The following is a 9,222-nucleotide window of genomic DNA, read 5'->3' as shown; positions in this document are numbered from 1 at the left end:
AGAAATACTACCAGGCGGAGGATCCCTGCGGGTGATGGTTAGGTCACTTGCTGCGTCTCAGGGAACTAAGATAGGCAGGCAGGTGGGACAAGGCAGAGGGTCCTCCTATTTGGGGCAGGAATTGGCCCCAAATATGCAGCCAGGGACACCGGATGTGCTCCAGGCTCAACCCCTACAAGCGTCGCTGGAGGCCCCACGGGAACATGCCCGAACAGGCTAAGCTCTGGATGCTGGCTGCGCACAGGTTTGAGGTTTCTCTGAGTAAAGTTGCAGCTGTGTTACTGTTTCTGTTTTCCTTGCAACTCTGTCACACCCATGTCTACATGACACCCGGGCCTTTGGGCTCTGGGCATATTTTTGAAAAGGGAAAATCTGGGTCAGGCCGTCACCATCTAAGGCAGGTTTCAAAGGACTTTCCATTCCCCAAAGCCCTTCCCTTTGAACTTGGCCAAACGCTTCCTCCTGGGCTGATATTTCTTCTTGGCATGATAGCCCAAAGGTGAAAAGCGCAGGGCAGCCTCCGAAGCGAGTGGGTGGGGTTGTTTTGAAGCTAGATGAGTAATCCAGGGGGAAAAGTACTGACTGCTGACACTGGGAGCCTCAGAGCCACCCGGGATGGCCCAGCTCTGCCCACTACCTAGCCCATCACTTCAAACCATAAGACATCACTCCAAAGAATGCACCTCCCTCCCGCTACAAATGGCTAGGGCCACCACTGATCTCTTTCCCCCTCTTCCTTCCTGGTGCAACATTGTGTCCCATGCATCATTACACAGCTCCCTGCCTCAAACAGGCTGAGTATCTGCCAGCAGCAGCTTCAGCTGGGAGCTCGCTACCCTGGGGTCCCCCTTCACAGCATCCTTGGATTATTCATGCATGCTTGCCCAAGTTCTTGGCTAGTTCAGTTGACTCCAGCTAATTTGCTTCCGGAGTCTTTCCTAGTAACAGGGTGGAGCGACTGCTCTTTGATGGATGACTGGGGTGGAAGCAGAAGGTGGTTTTCCTTTCTCTGGAATCCCAGAGAGTGGGCGGAGCTCCAAGTAACACTCAAGTGTGATTCACACCTCTGTCCCTAGAGCCGGCCAGCTGCTCCTCAGAATATAGAGGGCAGAGGGTCTTGGTATCTCCTGGCCAGCTTCCTGGCACTCCAGAGGAAGCCTAGGAACTAGTGTGCCTTCAGACTGGGTGGGAGAAGGGGGCTGTCAGGAGGCAGTGTTCCTATAAAGCAAGGAAAGTGCAGTCTGCGGCCAAGGAGCAGCAGACAGCAGGGTCTGCAGCACCAGCCTCCTGCCTGTGGTGCTTCCCTTCCTAGCACTGTTAGGCCGGGATACATGCTAGCAACCATGTGTCTCTTTCTTCACGCTCTTTTATCTCATTTGAAGCGTACAGCTCCCTGAGGGTGTTGCAGACCAGGGAGTGCTGGAGATCAAACCCAGGCTCTGAAGCACATGAGGCGAAGCTCTACTACATGTCGAGCCCTACTGTTATGATGGCTGCCTTGGGACCATTGTATCTTTGGGTATGTGTTGGGGGGGCTTACTGATAGTTCATTTGTACACAGCCCACTTCAATCAGGTTACCAGCCAAACCTCCTGCTGCCTTAGAAGTCACATCCAGAACCCCTGACCACTGCTAACGTGTTCTCTTCACTGTGGCCTTGCCTCTTCCAAAATACTCTATAAATGCAGTCAAGAGGTCTTTAGCACTGAGGCTAGTTCCTGTGGTTACAAGGTGCCTCTAAGGGTTACTGGCCATCACATTTGATCTTTGTGTGGCTGGGCAGGAGCCATCGTGTGGGTGTTCCACAGTGTTACTTATCTACTGAAAAATATTTGGGATGTTTTGAGGATTCTGTTTGATTGTTTGTTACATATACATTTTTATGTAAATCTAGTTTTATTCCTTTAGGAATAAATCTAGTTTTATTCCTTTATTCCTTTAGCTCACCCAGGAGTGAGCTGGACCATGTGCTACATATATGTTTAACTTTGGAAGAAATAACTAACTTGTCTTCTCAAAGTAACTTTTGCTAGTTTGCACATCAAGAACGAGCATCTTTTCTTTTTGACCCTCGCCTGAAAATCAGGTTATCTTCCCTGCCAAGGTCGGACCCAGAGCTTAATGAACTGAAATAAAAGCCAGATCTAAAGATGAGTTAAAGAAGCTAGATGGTTTTAACCCTAGTGCTTGGGAGGCAGAGGCAGGTGGATCTTTGTGAGTTTGAGGCTAGCCTCGTCTACAGAGCAAGTTCCAGGACAGTCAGGGCTACACAGAGACCCTGTGGGGTTTGGGGGTTGAATGATGGACTGAAGTGACTGTGAGCCTGGTGGGGCCTGCTTTGAAACACTGGGTGTGCCTAGTGCTAAAATCCCTCAGGATGAAGCTTCCAGTGGACGTGGTGGGAGGAGCTTCAACTGGGTCACGGCCATTGGCCCAGTCAGAACTCTGCTATGTCCTGTGGGCAGATTTCTCTGCTTCTCTGGCCCTCGAGTTTCTGCTGGAATGAGTCCTTCAGGTTCAGCGAGGCCACAATTTGTGGTATTTCAATTGTTGCATAGTGAGACCCTGAGCATCAAAATTAAGCTCTAAGTAAAGGCTTTAGGATTCAGGTGTGGTCACTTCCAGTCAATCCCAGGGACATGACAGCCTCCAGAAACACTGAGGTGAAGAAACACACGCCGGTTTGAAAATGCTTTGCTTTGAATGAAGTTCTCAGGCCAGGGACTAGATCCAGCCCATGAAGCAGCTCTTGACATCCTTCTAGCTTCTATCTGGCCAAAGAGGCTAGAAATGTGGGCCTGTCCCTAAGGTCTCTCTAGCACCTCTGACCCCTCGGTTTGGACTCATCCTCCACCGTACAGACCACAAAGACATTACAGGAAAACAAGAGGTTAGGGTTCACGTGGATTCTTGCTGGGGAAACCTCCTCCCAACAGAGCTGCCTTCTCAGTGACACTGACAAGTTATTTAACTCTATTTTTCTCATTCTTAGGAATGTATTGGAGTCCCCACAGATAGGGGCTTTTCTGAAGGCCAATGAGACAGGGCAATCTCAGGGCAGCCTGGCACCTGCTGTGCTTTCAGGAAAAGTTGGTTTTTCTCTTGGCATTATTTAATTGTACCTTTTCCCCTTATCTTCAAAGAACATCAGATTCTCAACCTTCTTCCAGAGATTATAAGAAACAGCCCACTGTAGAATTTCATCTGTTCTAAAAATTTAGCTATACAAAATGAATTCACTAGCAACAAGGACCGCTGTGTAGGGAAGGTCAAGTCTACCCACATTCTACCACCCAACCAAAAACAACTTCAACATTAGTTTCACTGAGGTTTAAAGACCAGGGGCTTTTATGCAAGAGAAGTTCTGATTAGTCTAGGGTTCTGGCCTGACCAAGGAGAAGAAGGAGAACTGTATGGTCCTCTCCCAGCCTTATGTGTTACCCACATCTCCTCTGTCCCACAAGGAATGACTGAAGTCATGTCTTAAATCAAGAACTTTGCTTCTGATTATTGCTTTGCTGACATCCAACCCTCTCTACCTGCATATCATCAGAGTACGAACAGCATAGTCAGTATGTCATACCAACAGTTTCACCACCTGTAACAACAGCCACAGTCAGTGTAACAACAGCCACAGTCAGTGTAACAACAGCCTCACAGTCAGTGTAACAACAGTCACAGTCAGTGTAACAACAGCCTCAGTCAGTGTAACAACAGCCACAGTCAGTGTAACAACAACCTCACAGTCAGTGTAACAACAGCCACAGTCAGTGTAACAACAGCCTCACAGTCAGTGTAACAACAGCCTCACAGTCAGTGTAACAACTCACAGTCAGTGTAACAACAGCCTCAGTCAGTGTAACAGCAGCCACAGTCAGTGTAACAACAACCTCACAGTCAGTGTAACAACAGTCACAGTCAGTGTATTAACAGCCTCACAGTCAGTGTAACAACAGCCTCACAGTCAGTGTAACAACAGTCACAGTCAGTGTAACAACAGCCTCAGTCAGTGTAACAACAGTCACAGTCAGTGTAACAACAGTCACAGTCAGTGTAACAACAGCCTCACAGTCAGTGTAACAACAGCCTCACAGTCAGTGTAACAACAGCCACAGTCAGTGTAACAACAGTCACAGTCAGTGTAACAACAGTCACAGTCAGTGTAACAACAGTCACAGTCAGTGTAAAAACAGCCACAGTCAGTGTAACAACAGCCTCACAGTCAGTGTAACAACAGTCACAGTCAGTGTAACAAGAGTCACAGTCAGTGTAACAACAGCCTCACAGTCAGTGTAACAACAGTCACAGTGTAACAACAGCCTCAGTCAGTGTAACAACAGCCTCAGTCAGTGTAACAACAGTCACAGTCACAATCAGTGTAACAACAGCCACAGTCAGTGTAACTACAGCCTCAGTCAGTGTAACAACAGCCTCACAGTCAGTGTAACAACAGCCTCAGTGTAACAACAGTCACAGTCAGTGTAACAACAACTTCGCCATCTGAAATAACAGCTCCAGTGTGTAACAACAGCCTCACAGTCAGTGTAACAGCAGTCACAGTCAGTGTAACAACAGCTTCCCCATCTGAAACAACAGCTCCAGTTGGTGTAACAATGTCACAGTCAGTGTGACAGCAGCCACAGTCAGTGTAACAACAGCCACAGTGAGTGTAACAACAGCCACAGTCGATGTAACAACAGCCACAGTCGGTGTAACAACAGCTTCACATTTACCTCAAGAGACTCCTAGACAAGCATAATAGAAGTGGACTGTGCTAGAGCAGCTCCTGCATCCCACAGGCACTGAATAGTACGTGTGTTTATGGCCAGATTAGCAGCAAGCCAACAACAAATTTATCACGGTTACAACCAACAGCAACATAAAAACAAACACTGGATGCTTTTATAATCACTGAGAACACTCAAGTTATGCTTCAAATCCTATAAAATGGGCATGAATATACCAAACATTTTATCATATGAAAGGAGCCAGTGGCCTATAGACAATATATGGCCAGTGATAAAAAATACAACCAGGCCATAAATTTGAACTAAAACCAATATTCTAGCCTTAATGGACACGAGTTAAATATTTAGTTAATTCCGGTTTTCCCTGCTTGCTTGGAATTCAAAATGAATTAGGGGTGGATGGTATGGGCAGATCCGGTCTTTTGTAAAACTTCCCAGGGACACATGAAGGTCCCGAGAACAGCAGCTACGTCCCATTCACTGAACGGTTGTTAATATCTGCCGCACAGGAGATTACATTCAGGGAGAGAGCTGTTCCACGCAGAGCTCCTGACCTGACGACTTGAACACATACAAATGGAGGGAAGGTCCCTGCCCCATTACCAACAAGACTGGCAGCGAGCAGGCTTTCTGCCAAGCCAAGGGAGGGAGGCAATTTTGCGACAGATTACAGAGGTGTTTCAAGGGTACTCTGGCATCCGCGTCTGCAACATGTGATGCTGGCTACTGTGCCAAAGCCCTGTCACCACCCTTGGTGATTCTGGTGTACACTGGAGCTGAGAATACATGAGAGTGTGTGAGTTCATTCTTCACTCATCCCCTCCTGACAGCCACTGCCAAGATCTACCATCTCCTGGCGACAAAACATAATGATCTGCCGCAAACCTACTCTAAAACTATACTCTTTTTTTACTAAAGGACAATGTATTCATTTCAATTCTGTTCCTTTTATAAAATATCCTGACAAAAGGAAAGAATAAACTCCTTCAGACTGTCTGCTGACCTCTGCACACATGCACACTGTAACGCGTACATGTCCGCACATACGAAAATGCAATAAATAAATAAATAAATAAATAAATAAATAAATAAATAAATAAATAAATAAATAATTCTAGGCAATTTCAGAGGACAACGCAGATTTCCAGGGCCCAGGCCATCGGGATAAAAATCCTGTTTTATGCCAGAGATGATTAATGTACAACAAGACTTCGTGGGAAGCCAGGCATAGGACGCCACATCTGTAATCCCAGCCCTCGGGAGACAGAGGCTGAGGCACCTGAGGTATCTGGACCAGCACAGTAAGACTTTTGCTCAACCTAAAACGATCACCAGGAACTTGAAGAAATAAAGGTGGCTGAGATTGCGATTCATCGGGTGAGGTTAGGACAGAGGCTTGTGTCTGTGACGTGCTTCCTGTTTGAAAAGCATGACAGCTGTCTCCTTGTGCCTGGCCTCCAGCCCCTCCTCAGTTTCTCAACTTGCCTCTGCCCGTCTTGCCTCCACAGTTTCCTGGCCAGGCCTGAGAGCCGCTAGTGTTCGCCATGATGGTTGTGAGTAGATAGATAGGGAGGCTCGGCGTCTGCCTGGGGTCACCTCTCCTCAATTACCATCCTTGAAAATGTTCATAGCTGATCTCCAGACCGTGTCTTGTGTCCTCTGATAGGTGTCGGGGGCAATCAAGCCTGTCCTTTCCCCATGGGAGCAGCTGTATGCCCCATTAACCGAGCTGCTCCTTCTTGCTTAAGTTTGGGTTAGCAGTGGCAGACACTGCCATTTGGTCCTGTCTCAGAAACAATTAGGATGAGCAAGGATCCCAAACAACCCGCAGAAGGGTGGGCTTCAGCACAGAGCATTGGTATGCTGGGGAGACTCACAGTGGCAGTGGCTGCGTCCCAGGAGGGTGCTTGGAGATTTTCAGAACCAGGAACTCTGTGATCAATACTAGGAGGCAGCCTGGACGGTTGTAATTGATTAAGTGAGGCGCTTAAATAGAACGATCACAGTCTAATTATCGATCATCGCTGACTCAAGGCATCCTGTAAAGTTGGTGGGGGAGAGGGGACTTGACGGTTCGAGCCTGTAATGGCAGCACTGCAGGGGCTGAGGCAGGGGAATTGCTGCAAGTTTAAGGTCAGGTTGGGATACATAGTGAGTTCCAGGCCAGCCTGATCTTCAGAATGAAACTCAGTTTCAACAAAAGAAAACAACAACAACAAAAAAATAAATAAAAATAAAAAAGTAAAAACAAGGGCTCTTCCTGGTCCTTTCCAGGCTCAAAGCAGGAAGCTGTGATTGCGGAGGGGCCCTGGAGAAGGAATAACAGCCTGGGGCAGCATTTTTGGCCAGTGTCCTTTTCTCTTTCCTTGACACCTGCACCTTAATTTCTTCCAGGGACTACCCTCTCATTCCATGGTGTCTTGGGTGAGTTTCACCTCTGCACCTCCCAACCCCAGTCCCGAACACAGGTATCCTCTAACCCAGCAGGATGCTCTCTGCAGGGAACTTGGCGTGACATTGGATGACCTAAAGGCCACTTCATTGGTAGATAGCTGAATCAAACCCTGTAGTTTCAGCCGAAGGGCAGGCTGCCCACATTTAGCCTGACTCACAGTGTCTACCCTTTCCTACAGCCTTCCAATAAATGTCTTGCTGTTAAAATTAGATAAAGTTAGTGCTCATTGTTTCCAGATAATACAGGCCTCAGATCAATGTCATCCCAAAGGCTGCCTCTAGGAAGATCTGAGGAACATTAGGTAAGGAGCCTCTACTTGTGTTTTCTGGCAAAGCTAAGCCCTCTGACCTTCAGGCCTTTCTCCTCTTTGGTGGCTGAGCAGAGACACTGTGCAGGTCACAGCAAAGTTGAGTGGTTATCAAAATCTTACGGGTGGATAACTTCCAGATGCATTGTGAGTGAGGCTCAGGAGGTGAGGGACCTCCTGATCATTGCTGCAATCCCACAGCAGCAGGAGCAGCAGCAGCAGCAGGAGCAGCAGCAGCAGCAGCAGCAGCAGGAGCAGGAGCAGCAGCAGGAGCAGGAGCAGCAGCAGGAGCAGGCTGCAATCCCACAGCAGCAGGAGCAGCAGCAGCAGCAGCAGCAGTAGCAGGAGCAGGGTACTTACTTGGTGATCCCTTGGCCACATTTCATCTGAGGGTTGCAGAATTTGCCTATTGCTGCCAAGAGAACTCCTACAAAATAGGTCGGCGGTTTAAAGCAACAGAAGTTTGTTCTTGCTCCCTCATTTCTTAGGCCAGCCAGGACTAGGAAAAAGCTTCAATTAGCACAATCAAGGTAACCCCTCATAGGAATCTCCAGAGACTAATCTAGTCTAAAAAGCTGCAAAGCTGGTCTCCTAGGTGACTCCAGAACCCAACAAGATGACAATCTGCCCAAGCCATTCAATCTTCCCTGCCTCTTCCAGATTGTGAGGACTGTAGGAGTTCCTTGGCTTGTGGCAGCACATCTCCACTGTCTGGTTCTGTTTTCACACGGCCTTCTCTCTGCGCCTGTGTGTGTCTCAGTACCTCCGTATTTATAAAGACAGCAATCATGAAATGCAGGACCCACTCTAAAAAGACCCACTCTTTTCAAGAGCCTTAATAGATTCTTCAGAAGCCATTTTCCCAAATAAGGTCATTGTATTCGTGACTTTTCTGTTTCTGTGATAAAAATACCATGACAAAAGCAACTTCTAGAAGAAAGGGTTTGTTTTGGCTTGTGGTTATAGAGTGCTGGATGTCTGTCATGGTGCAGAGGCATGGGTGACTGCAGGAGCGGGGAGCTGGAAGATCACATCCCTGATCACACAAAAAAGAGAGTGTGATTCCTACACACACACACACACACACACACACACACACACACACGGATGAGAACCAGGTGCAGGGTGCAGTTCTAACATGAGACCCTCACAGCTGACTCCAAGTGCCCCACTCTGCCAGCAAGGCTCCTAGGCCTAAGGGTTCCAAGCCCCCTAAAATGACATCACCGACTAGAAACCAACTATTCAAACACATGAGCATGTAGAGGACATCTTTATTCAAATCACAATCGTCCCCTTGGTGATTCTAGGAGATGGGGCTTGGGACTGTCCTGGAATCCATCTACCCACTCAAGGAGAACTAAATCACCCAAATAAACCCTAGATAAATAAACCCTAGAAATCCAGTTAAAACTCTTCCAACAAAGAAAACCTCCAGCTCAGTGGGGAAAAATTATCAAACTTCCCTGGAAAATTCTAACATATTTAAAGAACCAAGGATACCAAACCATACACACAGTCTTCCAAACAGAGAGGAGGAAGTGTAACCTTCAGCTTCCAGGAAGACAACATGGAAACATTTCCCCCATCGCACTTAAGGGAGAGCTGAGGTAACACTGAAGAACAAAACTAGAATAAAAAGAAAATTCTGGGACAGAAAAACACAATAAAGAAAATTTCAAGTCTCTGTGAGTAACCTCAAGAATATCTTG

The sequence above is a fragment of the Rattus rattus genome, chromosome 2 (assembly GCF_011064425.1).
Source record: "Rattus rattus isolate New Zealand chromosome 2, Rrattus_CSIRO_v1, whole genome shotgun sequence".
Taxonomy (NCBI): domain Eukaryota; kingdom Metazoa; phylum Chordata; class Mammalia; order Rodentia; family Muridae; genus Rattus; species Rattus rattus.
The sequence above is the reverse complement of the archived record's forward strand: the minus strand, read 5'-3'. Positions refer to the sequence as shown.